At 27.8% G+C, this 19,296-nt stretch overlaps 1 long non-coding RNA gene across 1 annotated transcript; it reads right to left on the minus strand.

Annotated features, from left to right (window-relative positions):
• Positions 1 to 1,017: 1,017 nt before the first annotated feature.
• On the minus strand, positions 1,018 to 18,269 carry LOC129988928 (uncharacterized). Its single transcript, XR_008785703.1, has 10 exons — positions 18,231 to 18,269; positions 15,923 to 15,943; positions 14,819 to 14,839; positions 14,245 to 14,265; positions 12,891 to 12,914; positions 11,310 to 11,330; positions 8,258 to 8,278; positions 6,420 to 6,440; positions 3,835 to 3,856; positions 1,018 to 1,115 (listed from the first exon to the last, which is right to left on the minus strand). It is a non-coding gene; the product is annotated as an uncharacterized LOC129988928 (long non-coding RNA).
• Positions 18,270 to 19,296: the final 1,027 nt, after the last annotated feature.

Genomic DNA, 19,296 nt, shown 5'->3' on the forward strand with positions numbered 1-19,296 from the left:
TAAATCTCCTTATTAATTGACATGCACATAATAAAAACTATTTTGTTTAAAATCATACAAAAGGATTGATTAAAATTCTATATATTTATATAATCATGTATTGTCTTTTCACAATTAAAGATTTTTTTTTATCTGATATCTTTTCTTACAGAACAATTTAACGAAATAGCTTTGACTCTAATTTGAACAAAGAGAATTACTGTTGCTAACCATATTTGAAATATTTTTAAACTGTCAAAACTCTTAAATTTGATTGAAATATGAAAATATGTTTTAAAACTTTTAAATGATGCAAAAATTATTTATGTTTGTTTACTACTTTTCAATTAATTAAAATTTTGATTAAAGTTTCAATAAAATTAAAATGAGCTGTGTAATGGACAGATACGTATATATTTTTTTAGTATTAAATGAGAAAACTGTACAATATACAGAAAGATTAGACTATCATTTAAAGGGCATTGACATAATGGAAATGTTAAAAAAAATAATTTTTATGAAATCGTTTGAAAATTTTTTTTCAGAAAGTTTGGTACATTATTACTTAGCCATTTAAATTCTTTTTCAGGCAAGATCTTCGAAAAGTTTGTGTAAGAAATTTTATACGTTAGAAAATATAAATAGGTCAGATGATAAAGATGACATTTGTGGCAGCACCACTTTCCTCCCAAAATTTCCGTACCACACCTATTAGAGGATATTTGGCCTACGACGAAAGACTTAATGTGCATTAAGTTCGCATACTAAATGGATTTTTAAAAGAATCGGATTTCAATATTCAATTTTTCATCCATTTTCTTCCAAAAATCGACCGTTAGGATACTATCCGAAACCAAAGATTTTCTTTTGTTACGATAAAATTCGATTAATCGAAACTGGTTGACGCAAATGACTAAATTCATATCACCAATATGATGAGTTGTTTAGTATAATAAAAATACAAATTTGAAGCATTTTTGGAGGGAAGAAAGAAAACCTTTAAAGATAGAAAAGTATGAAAGAAAGAACTGAAACAGATCACTTTTATGAAAATATTTTATTTAAAATATTATTAGGAACATTCCAATTTAATTGTGGAGAAGTCACTGCATGGTGTATTTATTCCATTCAGCATTCTAAAAATAAAGAAAATCATATATAAGTATGTGCATCTATTTGCTTATATGTATATTCTACAACAAACAAAACTTAAAATATAAGAATATAAAAATGTTAATATTATTAAAATTAGAATTAAAAGAATCCATCATATAGGCTTCATTGTTAGAATAGTGATTTGTGAATCCAACTACTTATAAACTCCCTATTTAATCCGAGCATGCATCTTTGAAGCTCCACTGAGACATTTGAAAAATTCACTGAATTTTCGGTTGGAAATTATTTTAATAAAAGAGATGTGGTGGCGGGAAAATTTTCTTGTGATCGTCGGGACGACTTCACTTCCGTTTCATCAGAAATTCTTTTTCGTTGGGCGCCAATGTGGTGGTATGTAGATTATTATGATCCATGCAGGAAACAACAGGACGAATGTTTTTAGGAACATTTCTTTTAATAACATTCACACACTAAACAAGCACAAACACAAAACATTCACGAGCGCGGGTTCGCAGCATCTCATTCCAATTACAATCGCAATGCACTATGGGATGGCCTAATCAGGTATCGCCATCTAGTATCCAAAAGAGAAGATAAGAGTAATGCAACTGCTACAGAGATGATTTACTGCTGAACATGCATGCATGAAATCTCTTCCGTTTCTGGAATGAATGGTAACAAACCTAACAGCACACACCAAGTTGGAACAGCTGCTAAAGTCTTTGCCATTTTTGTCTTTTTAAGGCCAAATGTCCAAAGATTAGCTTTCTTTACTTTCTCGTATAAGAAGTACACAAAGAGAAAACAGAGTAATCGCCAAGTAAATCGAACCCGAGATTCTGCCTTATCTCAACGCTTCAGACCTCCCCTAAATGCTGAAAACATATTTTTGATATTATGTCTGCATTTGAACTCGATAACTCAAAAACGCTTCAAGGTAGGCAGATTAAATTTGGTATATAGTATTTACACAAAATTTGCAGATTTCGATCAAGCTTTCAGTGGAAATCTGTTCAAGTGAATTCTATAACTGCAAAACGTAAAAAGCTAGACAGATAAGATTTCGCAGTCAAGTTTATCATGTAAAATATAAATCGGTATTAAAGTTTGAGCCAAAGGCCTGTATTTTGCATGCATGTAAACACAATCACTCAAAATTGAGACGAGATTTTGTGATTACATTTGTAGTTATATGCAAAACTCTGGTTTAAATCATCCAAAAAATCCATAAACAGTTTTCTGGTACTTGTGCATTAGCCGCACATGAGTTTTTAATCACTAAAGATAACACAATGGATTTAGTAAAAATGCCAGATTTTATACTAAAGATCGATATTTCGTATCTATTTTTCCTTTTTGTCAATCAATTAATACGCCAATTATCACAATTAATATATGTGTTATATTATGAAGCAGATAACTCGCATTTATTGAACTCTGAAAATAAAAATTTGAGCACTCATGGCATTCTTGGACCGCATTTTAAAATGGGGAGGGTAGAGGATAACATCTATATTAGAGAGTGTGCGAGAAAGTATTTGGGACTCAGCCCCTTGATGAAAATGATGAACAAATTACAGAATTCACAAACACTTGTTGATGGATAAAATCAGTATTTATAAAAGTGTAAACAGTGCAAGAAAAGAGTGCGACATTATATGCGAGTGCATACAGTGCCACCTATACCTTTTAACACTGTAACTTTTACTATTGGCTTTTGTTGTTACTTTTTAATAATCTCAGCATGGTTCTTAGAGACAGCACATTTATTAGACAAAGAAAACGAAAAGAAAAGAACACAGGTATTGACAATTACGTACACAGCATCTTGTTCACGGGAGGAATGGTGCCGAAACGAAGCGCCAGAGGCGTAGTCACACAGATATTCCTGCGCGAGAAAAATAGTCCGCTCGCTTCATCCCAACAGCTTTCTTTTCTCTCCAGATTTTAGATTTATTTTTAAAAAATATTTTTTTTTTCGTTGTAAATACTTCATATTCACTATTTAAATGACTTGTTTGTAAACACATCAAAGCAAAGAAGAGAGCATCCCAGAAATGCTTAACGATATTAAAAGTTTGCGACTATTTAGTAGGAATTTGGAATAAATGTTAATCAATTTAAAATTCTTTTATATTCACCAGTTTTGATGAGAGTATGAATTTTATTACATTAACGAAAATAAAAAATAAGATGCATAAAATATTTCTGTTAACAGATGAATTTGAATATTTTGCTTATATTGTTTCATTTATTAATGACGGGAACATAATTTTTGTGAAAAGCATTTAACATGGCGTAGTCTTTCGAATTTTGTTTCACGATATATATTTTTAATAATTAAGTTACAATATACATGTAAAGCTTGAACTGTTGAAGCAGTTAATTAAATTTTTAATATTTTCATTCTTTATAATTTCATATATATAGTCTAATTTTTAGCTTTTATCAAAATTTCTTGGTCTAAGCCTGGTGGCATCAGAGTAGTGAACCGAGTAGATAAGCAGAAAAGATGAAAGAAAGAGAGTAAGAATTTCGATCTCATGCAGTTCTGGGAAGAATTTATAAACCTCAACCTTTTGATTTGGTGGGAACAGTCCTTGCAACTTCGAAGTTACCATGTGGAATACAGTAAGGGGGACAAATAATCAGTAATTTTAAGCTCCTTCCTTTAAAATGAGCAAATTCCTAAATGAATAAAAATAGAAATGTTTACAAAAAAATAAAATGAATTCTTACCAAAGTTCATCCTTATCTTTACCTAAAAAAATCAAAATATTAAATTAAGGAATAAATCAATAAAGACTGATATAATAGTTTTATTCTCATTAATTTCGAATTATTTTTATTTTATTCCATTAATTCGTCCTCACCAATAAATACCCTGCCCTTTGCAGTGAATTCGATTGAAGTTCGTTCTTTGCAGTATCTCCAATAAGGACCACTGTCTTCTTTCGCCAATATACCTAATAAGTAATCTCACTTCTACTAAATTTATTGATGTGCTCTTGTATTTAAACTAGAATGTGTAACATATTTTAATTTTTTTGTACACTAATAATTTTAAAAGATACTGGTATTTCGTTTGAAGACAATATGAGAATGATCTGGAAAAAACTTCTTAATTTTGAACCGTGATTAGACGACGAAGATGATATCTAAGCCTTCTCTCTTCAAATTTCTGCACCACACTAATAAGAGGATGTTTAGTTCCAAGAGGCCAATTTTACGAGTCCTTATACATTACACATCTCGGTGGAATCGCATTCCAAACCTATAACTTTCCTATCCAAAAAGTAAAGATTTACCACTAAGCCACAGAGACTACAAATCGTGTTCAGAAGTCCGTCCGTGCTATCGCGCCCTATTATTCAAGATTCATATCAGAAATACTAATTAGCAGTTGTGGATTTTAGTACATAAAGAAAGAATATGAGAAATATGCGTCTACACCAGAACATTTATTGAAACTCTCAAGGTCAACAAATGTCTACCAAAGTTCATTGATAGCAATTGAAATTTTATGTCATTACGACCCATTAAGTATCCCTGAATATGATTATAACACATTTTAAATTAACAGATACTCAAGAGTTACTCAAAAAGAAGAACAGATTTAAAATACTTATTTCCAGTGACTGAGACAGATACTGACAAAATGAAATACTTCATTGGATGGAGGCAAGTTTACATTTTATTTTATGCATTTTCATAACCCATCAAAAAAGAAATGCCTTAGGATAAGTCGTTTTGAATGCTGCAGTAAGCAAAGATTGAATCCATTATTACATTGCAGTATGTGCAATCTAGTAATGCCCTTAATCAGTATGTATAAACTAGTCGTCTTTGGTGACCAGCCAGTTCGCCGATGATATTGGTTATATTTATTTTCGGTTTACTCGTTTAAATAAAACTTTATACCCATAATTCCCTGAAATGTTAGTTATTAAAACCGTGTTATTTTAATTTTCTTTCATTTTTTCTGTTCATTGTTTCATTTTTTTCTGTTCATTGTTCCTCAGTGGAGACCAGTTCCATGGTATTATAATACTATTAAAAACGTAAATGTGCTAATATGCAGTTCCTTCATCTAAATATTGCGGCATTGTAACTTTCTTTTTCTTTTTCGTTTTATGAATTACGAAGATTCGTTTCTTTAACTTTCTTTCTTCTTTAACTTTCAACAGTGGAAGAAAATCACATATATATTTTTTTTCATGAAACAATGAAACAGTTTGAATTTCGGGACAACAAAAATCTATCGGGCAAAAAAAAAAAAAAAAAATATTTTTTAAAATAGTGCCAAAATTCAGTAAAAGTTGCCTCGTCTATAAAATTGGTATCATTAAAAATATATTTTAACTTTTGAAACGGTGAGAAAATTCATTTCTGCTCTATAGATTTTTTCAGGAAGTTATAGCGGAAATACATAAAAAATGTGCTTAGTTTTTTTATTATTAAAATTCCAATTAAAATTTTTAAAAAAACATTACGAGGCATTCATTTATTTCTTCCCATCTCTATATGTGAAAAATTTCGTAGCTGTAAGTCAAACGATCTGATCTATAGAGTACCAATATACACATAATTATCTTTACTTTTAATAAAAATACAAAAAAAAAAAAAAAAAATGCCTCGTCATAAACAGATTTTCAGTCGATACAAGAAATTCGCATAAGACTGTTGCATGTTCAAAAGGAAAATCTCTCGTCATTTTTGCATTTCAGATGAAAATGCTGAGCGCATCTGAACTGCCTTCAAATATAGCCCCCAGGAAACGTAGCCCTACCTGTAAAGTACCAAGAATATATACCCAATCATTACTTGCATTTTTTAAAAGTCGAATTACTACAATAGTGAATAACCAAGGAATAATTACATCAAATGGGGCAAATACGGTTTTCAAGCATAATAAATAGGGCTCAAGTTCTCTATTTAGTTATGTGACACATATGTCTCTATCTATTTCTGTTCATTGGGAATAAATATTTTAGATCTGTGCCTTCATTGGAATAGCTCTATATTTGAAATTTGAAATTCCATTAATCATTATAATGAATAATGGATGAGCATTCTAGAAGTTGCTCGTGTGACCAGGTGAAGTCGCATAGAGCAATTATGATATATAAAACACTTTAAGATGCCTTTTGTATAGTTTTCTAACATTTTCATCATATTGTTGTTGACAAGAATGATGTAATCACCCATTTGCAATGGGTGCAATTGTTTTGAGTAACCTCATCAAATATTACATAGCATCATAAAAAAATCACCATAATAAATAATGTACACTACTAATTAATAATCAGCAATAATTTACTTACGAATATATTGCTTGATTTTATCTATAAAGAAATTTGTAGTTAATTATCATAAAAAAATACAAAGTAAATGGAATCAATTCGTGCTCACATGATATGCTTTGTCCTAATTTAATTTTTAAATACATTCCAGCTTTTTCACTTTTTTTTTACTGCTTACAATATTGTCAAACAATTTGCTTAAGACAATATACAATGAGATGCCACAATAAAATTTGTCACCTGAATGTAATGTCTTGTGAATTGATTCCATTGTGAAATAGCATAACTTTCGCATATAAGAATTGCACATGCAATAGCATATTTATCTCGATTAATAAAAGTGAAAATTCACAAATGCATACTTAAAAAAATTCAAATTAATGAACCAATTTTTTTTCCAATTTGTCGCATAAAAGCTATTAAGAGTAAAGAATGCTGTAGTGAAGATTTTATGAAATATAATAATATGGGAATAAATTATTTTTTAAACTAATTTCCTATTTATAGAAAATGCTATTTTGTCTTAAGTTTTGCCAATAACACTTAATATCACTATTACAAAAATTGTAACATATTTTATTTATTTATCTACATGTTGTTATTAGCAATATTCACTTTAACTTTGCCTTACTCTTTAAAAATAATTAAATTTTTTAAAGTAAAATTATTTTCTGATGTTTTAAAAATTAATTTCTTAATTTCTATGATTTTTCGAGAGTATAACATTCTTTAAAAATAGTTTGGTGTTACTGATATTTTCATTTTATTTGAATATAACATTCCATGCGATATCAGATTTTTTTAAAAATATATAATGCTTGGGATTTGTATATTAGCCGCGGCTCTAAGTTTTGATATACAGTCATTTGGCGACTTGCGAGGTTGGCAATTTTTCGTTGGCGCTTAGTTTGGGGCTACATTGCCGCATCTCTCTCTCTCTCTCTCTCTTTTTTTTACTACTGTTTGTTCTATGCCGCTCTTCTACTGTTGCCACGTTTTCGTGTTTACCCGAATTTGATATTTTTCAAATATTTATACCTATTTCTTCTAAAATGGAATCTTTAATGGATATTATTGCAAAATGCCAGTTCCTGCTACTGGGAATACGGAATTGCCGAAAACACAACACAACATGTTCAGTAAAGACAGTAAACCTTCAAGGTTGTTCTTTGCCTTTTTGTCTGAAAAAGAAATTCGCTTTTTTGCTGAATTTTTTCACAAGATAGTGGCCTCGCTAAAAGGAATATGATTTGCGATCAAGTGGATGTGTAACAGCAGCGTTCATCGGAACGATTGGAAATGTTATTCCAATCGTTAGGTTCCACATTCGGTCCACATAACGTCCACATTCGGCCATTTCGCTATAAACTATTATTATTATTTTTTTTGGCGAAAATGACGGTATATTAAAGCTGTTCCTTAACCGCATCCCAGCAATTAATAGCCTCTCCCCCCAAAAATGCAACCCCAAAGATATCATGCTTATTGTAACTAGCGATTAATCGAAAAGGCGTCTATTAACTCTGTTCGCCAATGATATGCGGTTAAACCCAAAGTTCGTCAATACGGTTGATACGCAAGTACCTAATATTTTATTTAAAAATATAATTTATATTATATGTTCAATATATTTAAAGAAAAAGTAATGAATATGTTTTTATCTCTAGAAACGTTGACTGTATCAGCTAATTGTTAAATAAAATCCTGCTAAAATTTCTGCAAGTAGATTTACATTTAATATTTTCAAAAGAAATTATTAAAAAATTGTCAAAGAATCTAATAGCATTCAACACATTTTGAAAAATTGAGAAAAAAATTAACAATTAATTGTACTGGAAAACATAATATGATATACTTACCCAGAGTGTCAGAAGCTTTACCTATGCAAGAATATATTGGAAGTTATTAAATAAAATTGCAAAGAAAACCACAGAATTTTCTTATTTGTTTTAATATTCTGTTCTTGTTATTTTTCTGCGACGGGTATTCAAATTTTTTTCCGATTATTATCATAAAATTATGATTACGTTTTTCAAAATTAGATAAAAATCTCTTAAAAAAGCAGGTTTTAAATTTTTTTTTTGAGTTTACAATCCCTTTCCTGGAAAAAAAAATATATATTTGTGCTCAATTCAAGTAGCCAGCAAGTCTGTCTATTTTTCTATTTATAAGTATACATTAAAATTTTATCTTGATACAAAAAATGTTAAATAAGAAAAAACGTATTAATTAATGAAAAATAAAATTAGAAAACGTATATATTTTTTATTTTAATTGTAAGAACATTCTTCTGACAATTTAAATAATTATTCGTATTTTATTTCATATTCTATTTATTATATAGAAATTTTAATTAAATTTTTTTTAATTTTATATTAGTTCTGAAACTATCTTTGTCTGATTTAATATCGTTTTATGCTTATGATAATGCAGTTTGTTTAGTTCGCTAAATCTAACATACATTATACTAATTTTTTGAATTTATAATATATAAAATAAAATTTATTTCATATTTTATAACATTTCTTAAAATTAAATTTTAATCTATTTATCGACATTGTTAATTCTAAAATAGCACATTATTAAAATTAATAACGCATTAAAACAGTATGATATTAGTTTATAAAGTTACCTTTGCATAGTATATTCTGTTCATAATTAATAAATGGAAAATTTGTTTTAAAAATGGAAATTTGAAATATGTTTTCAATGATCAATTCATTTCTCTTTTGCGATTACAACAGCCAGAAATCGAAAAAATAAGGCATTTTTTTTTCAAGAAGGTTGCACTAAGTATTAATAAAGAATATAATGTTGACAGACAAATCTATATTAAATGATGCAGATGAATATTTAAATGATAAGCATACATGCATTTGTTAAGCAATTATAATAGTACATGAATTGAAACACTTGATTTGTTATTAAAATGATTTTACTAACAGTATTTGTTTACTAAATGACAAGAAAAAGATGATGTAATGGCTTTACAAACGCTATTTGGAGAATCGCAATTCATGATTTTCAAAGTCTGTTTTTGAAAATGGTTGTGAAGTTTCTAGACGAATACGCAGTGTTCAATTTCAAATAACGATTTATATTACACTTTTTCTGTTTGTATTATTTTTTTTTATGAAAGAACAAAATTCTAATAATGAGATTAAATTATGATTGCATTTCATAAGATACAATAAAGAATTTTTTAATTTCTATAAACTTTGCTAGTATTTAATTATTTATTCATTATTTTATTTTTTTCGTTCTTAAATTAAAGGCTTTTTAAAACAGCATCATATTAACTTTCATTTTAGAATTTCTCGATTGGAATTATCTAAAAGTGATTTTTTTTTTTTTTTTTTGCAATTATTACTAGTGATTTTTTTACAAGAGTTCTTCAAAAATTGTGGTTATTTATTAACTATGAGTATTATTTTTTTTCAAGATTTAAATACTATATACACTCTTCTGATGAATACATGAAGAAATGTAAAAATTTCAAAAATTAAAATTATAAACATTTTTTTTTAATAATTGAAAAAAAAAGTTTATCATGGAAATATATATATATATATATATATATATATATATATATACACACACACAAAAGTATTAAAATCAAGTTAATAGGAAAATCAAAAAAAACAAAAACAAATAAAAATTAAACCAAAAAAAATATAAAAAAGAATCCGGCCTGAAGACTTTTTCAAGGGTCACCCTCAGGCAGGGATTCAAAGAAAGGGATTTTTTCTGTGAAGGAAATGCAGACATTGGTCTAATAATGATTCCTCGTGACCCGAATTATTAGACTAATGTCTGCATTTCCTTCACAGAAAAAATCCCTTTCTTTGAATCCCTGCCTGATGGTGACCCTTGAAGAAGTCTTCAGGCCGGATTCTTTTTTATATTTTTTTTTGGTTTAATTTTTATTTGGTTTTTTTTTTATTTTCCTATTAATTTGATTTTAATACTTTTGTATCAATTCATCTGTGTTTTAGAAGTAGCTGCAGTTACGCTCTCTAAATACTATGAAGTTCTTTTTTGGTTTTAGTTTGAATAGGTAATAATTTTTAGTTGCGATTTCGAAACTGTTTTGTTTCGTTTTCATTTTCGTTTCATTTTCAAACTATTTCTTACTATAGATTGGTTACTTATATATATATAAGAGACAAAACAAATTAAAGAGACAGTGGACTTTGAAATAAACAAAAATGGACGAAAAAGTGCAATTTTTTTTTATCGTTTCATCATCAAAATATATGTTTACATGCAACTAAAATAGTGTTATAAAATGTATTGATCAATAAAATAAATATATGAAGGGTTAAGAGGAAAAAAGATACATCTTAATAACTTTTCTCAAGATGATATTGTAATTAGATCTAAATTTCTTTGAAATGTTCCAGGTGTCTTCATTTTTGTAGAAATTAAATAAAAAACTAATAATAAAGATTTCGGTCAAACGTTAAAAAAAATGGGGTATGCTTTTAATGATTTTAGTTTTTTTTAGCTCGTTAAAAATCAATTTTAGTTCAGAAGAACAAAGTTAATATGAATATTCTGTAAGTGTGCATAAAAATAGTTCTAGAAAATTAGAATTTAACTGGAATGACAAAATTTTATGTCATTTTGTTCCGAATAAGTTTACATTGGAGAATAAAAATAGAAAAAATTAAAAATTTAAATGCCTGGAATCTTTTGAAATTTTAAAAAATTATATATCTTTTAAATTTTTTTAAAAATAATATATTTCGTTTAAAAATGTTTTTTTAAAGAAATTTTATGTATTTATAATTTAAAACATATGCATAAAAAATTTCATAACCCTGACTGAATAATTCCCAAAAGTGTCTAATAGAGTCCACCATTCCTTTAATAATTAATTAATACAAAAATTACAAAAGGTACACTTACTTCTGATATTTTCTACCATTTCTAAAGGAGAGAAATAATAATATGAGAAAATAAATTACTCACGCAAATGAAAGATAAGTAATTAATCAATTCATTTGAGAACATATATTTATTTTTCCAAAAAAGTAAATAAAATGAGTCATTTAAAAAAAATTAAACACAGTGATATATAATTTTAAAACAGAGAGTTCCTCTAAATGAAAGTTAATGAAGTATTTGCTACTAAAGGAACAAAATAAAATTATTAAAAAGTAATGTCCGAATTGTAGCATAAATAATGAATAATGGCAGATTAAGGCTCGTTTGATAATTAATCAATAAGCTAATGATATTTTCTAATATTGTCCTTTATTTTCTATTAACCCATGTAATACTAACAAATTTTATAGCATTTTTCAGAATAGCAGCAAAAACAAAGCTCCATTTCCAAATAAAGCAGGAATTTCGAAAATATGTCCTAAGAGAATTTTCTTTATTTCATGAAGAATAAAGAAAACATTTAAATAATGTAGAATAAACAAGAATTAGCTTGAAAATGAAAGCAAAATTATTAAAAAATGTAACGTCCTTTAAAAAACATTTTAGTTAAGGAGGGAAAATAAAAGGGAGAATAGAAAACAGTCAATTTCTGAATTTCTCTGCAATTAGGGAAAATCGATGTGCAAAATAATACAAATAACGCCACTTTCCCTGTTTATGCATCATTTCAAAGTGTGCATCATCAACAATTCTAATTAGAACGAGGAGAACCTCTTTGAGTCGTGTTCTTGGAATATAAATATTTTTGACTAGAATAATAATTTCGTCAATAATAATAGATTTTCGAAAACAAATTATGGTTATAGAATATGAATGAAAGTAATTCTTCTCTTTAATTGCATAAAACAATCGAAATTTCAATAAAGTTTTATCCACAAATGCGAAAAAAATGAAATACTTATAAAGTAATAATAATTATAATAAAGTATAATAATTATTATTATTTAAAGATATATAGTAATCAGTTATCACCTAAACATTTTTAGTAGACGCCTTTATATAGAAAATAAGTATAAAATGTGCTTTAAAAGAAATATTATACAGAATATATAATTATTTTATTGAAAATAGTCAATTTTGAATATTTTGCACAAATATAATTTGTTTGAATAAAAATAAATTTTTAATATTTACCTGAATATTAAAAATATATTTTTAATATTTGTGTGATTATAAAACTATTTTAAATTAGTTATATACAAACATCTTAAATATTTTTTCGCGACCTCTAAAACAAAATTTTAAGAAATTTTGTAAAATAATAATTCAATAAAAGTAAAATATTAAAAAAAATTCAAAAATGTTATTAAAAAAACATTCAGAAAAATTTTGATGAAATGCTTTGAATTACTATAACTTACATTTATGACTTTCAAATATTGAAAGACTTCAATATATATATATATATATATATATATATATATATATATATATATATATATATATATATTACACAAGATATCGCGCCCTCAACTTATGCTACGCCTATCTACAAAGTTAAAAAAAAATATTAAATTATATTATTAAAAAGGCAAATCTTACCTAATGTGCCAGGTTGTATTTCATCTGAAAAGAGAAGAATATGTTTTCTGTCTTTCAATTAGTTAATCCAACTTTTTTTTTTTTTCCAATATGGAGGATGAAGTTAAAAATGTTTATACAAACTTATTTACAAAAAAAAAAAAAAAATGGAGTGTTATTATTTAAGTAGCTAATACAATTCTTTTTATGCTTCATTAATCAGTGGCAAAAAACAACAAAAATCGAGTATGTATTTTCAGCTGTCATACAGATGGCCGACGGCTGACATTCTCAAAATTGGATGTGGCTTATCTACGATTGTGGCTGTTAAATAGTTTTTCCTATTTCATGCATTAATCTGGTTTTGTATTTGGATTATGTGTCACGTGTATGCAGATTCATAGGTTAATTCGGCTTTACACTCGGCTAGTTATAAGCCAGTCAGTAGCATGCATAGGAAGGCTTAAAAATGCTGTTCAGTAGATGGCAAGCAATTGTTTCGATGGGACAACAACATGCCGCTGCATTGTATTTTACTTTCTTACTGCGCATGCGTGTGTAGAATTTGGCGGTTTTTTGGCGTGAAAAAAAATTGATCACTTATCATAGATTAATTCTGCCCTTTGTTCTAATAGATTAATTGCTTTTTGTTCTTTCAGATGCGATGTTATGTGTATGTGTGGGTTTTTCATTTTATTTGCCAATTTTTTTCTATAGTTTTCTAAATTTAAGTATGTTGATTTTGTTTCATTTTACCATGTTTCTCTGTACAAATATCCATCATTTTAATAAGATATGAAAAAGAAAAATCCAGGGACACCAAATCGGAAATTTATAGCAAGCATGGAATGCCTGAATTTATCTTATGAATTTGTGACAAGCATAAATCAGTCCCTTACTAGCCGTCTTATGACTGACAGAATGTAAACCCAGCATTAGGTTGAAAACTGAAAGGAAATTCTTTTTGATATTAAAATTACTAATAAAATTTTATTCATATAACGACTTGAATTTTTTTAGTTATGGTGTTAACAAACAGACAAATTCCTAAATTGCCAATGGTATCATTGTCTGAAATATGTTAATATGTTCTTTATTGAATAAAAAAAAGATATCATAAATGCATATCTTTGTTTTTCTAACTATTTTTTCCGACCGTCTTATATTTGACAGAAATTTCAGCAATTTTACAAATAATTATATGAAAATCATAAAATGCAAATTCGATGACTGTGCCGTTGATCTCATATCGAATTAGATAGCTTTCATGTTTTTCAGAACATTCAAATGTATAAGTTTATATCAGCTCTGCATAAAAGAAAAAAAAAAGATTCAAGTTATCTTATTTAATATAAAGAGTAAAAAAATTACTTACCTATCTTCTTTATGTAAGGTTCTGAAAACAATAAATTTATCAGTTAGAAATACTTATTATACAACAAATAATCAACCAAACTTTATAAAACCATAACTTAATAAAAATTGTTTGAAAGTTGTTTTCAATTGCATAAATACAGTTTGGTAAGAAAAACTTTTAAGTTTAATCAAAGATATCGATTAAAATATATACAATACGATACGATTAAAAAATAATTTATTTTTAAATTTCTCTTCAATGTTATGTATCGGAATTAAAAATTCTATAAATTCATTATTAAATTTGTTCTTAAGGACGAATTTATATTTGTTCCTTTACAAATAAATTCTAACTTCTACTTAAAAAATTAAATATACAAAAAAATCATAGCATTAATAGTTATTAATAAAGTTCTGATAAAATACATCTTCATTATTTTTCATGCAGTGCTTATTAAAAAATTTTTTAACCTATTTTAAAAAAATATTTGTTGGAAATATTGAGATAAAGTACAATTAGTATAGATGTATAGCAATTTGATTTATCATTCCTTGAATCCACATGAAAAGACTGATGAAAATAATATACTTACCAATTGCATCTACAGTCTTTTCTATCAAGAAAAAGCATAAATTTTTATTTTGAACTCGATCATTAATTGGAAAAATAATTTTCTTTCTTAGATAGATTAGAGATAAAACCTTCCTTCTTTGCATCTGGTCTATCTTTGTTCCGAAAGCAAGTTACAGTAATAGGAAAAAAAAAAAATTAAGCAAAGAAAATTTAATCAAAACATGGTATGATAAAAAATATCCAAATAATCGAAGTTATTTATAATTTCAGAACTAGGTATTTCATAGGATGCATGCAGAATAATTTTTCAAGAAATATTGAGTTTTTATTGAAATCAAATATGCATTAAATTAATGTTAAAAACATTCCAAATTCAGCTTTTGTTTTGACTGTAGGAAAGGCAAAAACGAATTATTTGAGAGTTTATGCTACATATTTTTACATATGTTTTGAATTTTTAAATGCATTCAAGTTACAATACAAATAAAAATTAAATTAGATACATGGATTTGTTAAAGAAGGATTTTTAAAATATAAATGCTTGATTGCTTTCGGTTTTAACATTGAATTATAATCTTAAAATTCTGCCAGTTTTATTGTTTACTATAAAACTTTATTTTAAACTTTGATTTATATTTTTAACTATAATTATACAAAATAATGACAATATGTTATCAGAATTTGGTAGGATAACTAAAACAAATCGTGCTTTAATAATATACTGTAAGAAACTGAACTCATTGTTTATAATTTTTCTGTTTAATAAAAAAGGTTTCTATACAGCATGGAATTTTTAAAAAGAATCCAATTCTTTTTCTGTTATTTAATTTATTATTATATTATTTCTTACTAGAAAGTACTATTTATCCATTTAAAAACGAAACTAAAATAAATTTCTGAGAAACAGGAGTTCACTTGGGTCTTCAAAGAAAATTTATATAAGTTAAAGAAAACAATTTTGAACAGAATTAATATATTTAAGCAATTATTTGACTAATCCTGAAGAATTTGTTTTAATACTAATTCTAAAAATTTATATCCTGTTTTGAAAGAAACAATAAAAAAAAATATATATTATGATTATAAATGAATGAATCATAGCATTCGAAAAGAACAAACTTACCAATTATATCTCTAGAACGATCTAAAAATTGAATATTAACATTTCATTAATAATGTTAAACATATTAAGAATACTGAATGAAAGCTTTATAGAATGAATTTCATCTAGTTCAAAGACAATAATACAATTTTTCGATTTTTTTTCGAAAATAATTATATAAATATGCAATCGCTACCACTTTAATGATCAAGAATGTAATGATCAATCAGTAGTACTGATCAAAATAATAAAGAACGGATGTTCCGTACCTAAGTATATAGAAAATCAGCCGGTTTTAGTAATCAATAGTTCGTTTGTAGTGATCAACTGCGATGTCCAGGTGATTTGGCATGGAGATTTTACTAAGACCAATCAAGAGGGTCACCCAGTTTAGTTTAGTTTAGTTACATTAACGTCCCGTTGTAAAGCAACACTAGGGCTATTTTGGGACGGACCTCGTAATTTTGAACCTCTGTCAAATGACGATGACGACACCTGAGCTGGCCCCCCCTATCCACACCACACCACACCAGCGGGAGGACGTTTGGCATGACGGATTTAACGTGCAACAGAAACCCTTACACGACGGTTCTTCGGTGGAATCAGGTCTAGAACCTGAAACCCTACGACTCACATGCCGAGACCTTACCACCAGGCCACCGCGGCCGCGGGTCACCCAGTGTCATCAAGAGAGTTATTCATTAACAAGTGAGCAGATCTTTTCGAAAAAGATTTTGAAGCCTTGTTGAACATTGGCGTGAAATAGGAAATAACTTTAAAAAACAGCAATTGAAGCGGTAATTTTTTTTCACTGATAAATCGAAGATATGGTAGCATACAACATGAGGAGAATGACGATGAAGAGCAAGCAGATAAGAAACCACTATCAGCCCAGCCCAGGAAACTCTGCAACCCCTTCGACCCTTAAGAATATCAGTCCATTAACGTGCGCACTCTCCCCCTACTACAATCAAATGCATCAAATAGATGTACAAATTCTGTTAACTTTGCACACCTTGCAAAATGAAGATTTTCAAATCCTTTTTCTGTTGAGTCCCCAAATCATGTAGGCATTTACGGCAACGGACAGATTCTACTGCAAAATCTGCAATATCGCTCTTGAACCAAGGGATTCCATACAGTGATTTTAGGCATTCCTTTACTAAACACATCCATCTTACCTGACAAAACACTTGGGATCTGCAGAGCCCGAATAAATTTCATTCTGTTAAACCAACGATTGGACTGTGGCCTAATCACCCTACAGGACATACTCGCTACTTTATTAAGTCACCGTCATTAACTTTGCAAGACCTGGTAAATGAGAAATATCACCCAAATATTTTTAAATTTCTAAAAACCATTAGCTTTTATAACTATATCTAGTACGTTTTACCTTTTTTTCATGTTTTGAGTTTTTTCTGGATCCAATGTTTCGTTTTCTACGCATCTGTATTTCACTAAAATATATTTAAAACTGCACATACTTCCCATACATTATTTGTATTTTAATGTTGATGTCTTATGCTTTTACATTTTGACATCTGTGTTTTTATAGTTTGCTCCTTGGTTTCACCTTTTGTTTGGCGCAGCATTGCCAAATAGGGCTCTTGCGCCAGTAAATCCAAACTAACCAAAAAATAACGTGCATAATTGTTAGCAGAATATTGCTCATTTGAAAGATTTATTCCACAAATGCTCTATAATACAGAGGTCCCAATATTTTTTAAAGAAAGCTTGAAAAATTAAATATGGATTTTTTTAATATGTACAATACGTATTACATTTTAAATAATTATTTATCTATATCCGGTATAAATTTTTCTCTTTCTAATTGAAATAAATGAAGAATACAAATCATATTGTGTTTTCTGTTTTTCCAATTGATTAATTATATCTACAGAATTAAATTATTTTTAAAACATTTTGGATGTATTCATCTATAGGATGTAATGATAATTCTGTTCTGAACCAAAAGTAATCATTTTAAAAGCTTCCACTGCTTATCATTGATTGAATCGCCCAAGAATCTCGATACTTGTTTATTTTTATGCTCTTGGATTTAGTTAGCGATTTTCAGATTACGCCAAGATCCCTTACGCCTCATGCAAGAATATTGGTTATGTATCTCGGTTGCTTGGCAATAAAACTCTTTGGCTATAAAAATAAACCAATTCCATGTTTTCATTTGAAAGTAACGTTGCAGTGTAAAAGCTTAGTTTAAAAGAAACATATTTGTCGCTGATCTTTTCAATTGAGTTTTTGAAAAGTTTTAATTTACAAACATTCGACAATATGTTATGAATATCAGAAAACAAAATATACATACCTAATGCTTTATCTGTGAAAAAAAAAGTCATAACAAATTAATCAAATGGATTTTAAAAGTTGAAACATAATTTCTTCCCTTTTTTTTTAATCAGTTGTGAAATTTTTTTTTCTTAGTACAAATCATGCTACAAAGTTACCTCTTTGTAGCAAAGAAAAGAAAACTGAAGAGAATGAATAATAAAATAAAAGAAGAATGAAATTTATCTTAGAATGGGAGAACTAGAAAGTGCATGCTGTAAATTATGAAATAAGAATTTTTGTCATATTAGCAATGATTTTTTTGATATTTTAAGAGAATTATCAAACTTCAATGAACAATCATTGAAAAACAATAGGTGTACAAATATGATCCCGTTTTTTTTAAATTAAAAAAACATTTAGTTGTTATAAAAATTAATGATCGATTTATTCGAATTATTTTCTTTCAGAAATTACATTTACTGATCTTTCGGGCAGCAAACAAATGAAATACAGTACCTTCTCGAGTATCCAGCCTAATTTGGCGAAAGGACAGGCCGGATAACAAAAAAGCCGGAGAGACCAGAGTTAAATGAATTTATTTCTTCACCCACCAGTATCAGAAAAAAATGTTTTTTTAGAATAACTCACTGTTATAATAAGTATTTTCTCAATTCTTATTAAGTACTAAGCCCTTCATTTATCTCAAGCCAAGTAAAATGTGAACGCAGCCGTTGGCCGGTTAACCATAAAAGCATTTGCCGGTAATGTATCTAGTTAAAATAGAAGGTTACTGATATTTTATATATGTTTAAATATTGCACTGGACATTTCAGGAATTTAATAGAGAAAAAGTAAATAAAAAGATATAAATTGTTCCCATTTTAACATAAATTTTGTAATCTTCACTGTGGTACACTTAAAAAAATACTAAGCATACCCCAAGAGCAATTTACGAATAATGGACGTACTGTGTAGTTATAATCGGCAACAGCTGAACTCCGTTACACACTAACGAACAACGAGCAATAAATACAACGAGCAATAATAAACAATGAACAACGAGTAGAACGCTGCTCTTTTCTTGTCACAACTTGCATTTTGCA

This window comes from Argiope bruennichi, chromosome 10 (genome assembly GCF_947563725.1).
Source record: "Argiope bruennichi chromosome 10, qqArgBrue1.1, whole genome shotgun sequence".
Taxonomy (NCBI): domain Eukaryota; kingdom Metazoa; phylum Arthropoda; class Arachnida; order Araneae; family Araneidae; genus Argiope; species Argiope bruennichi.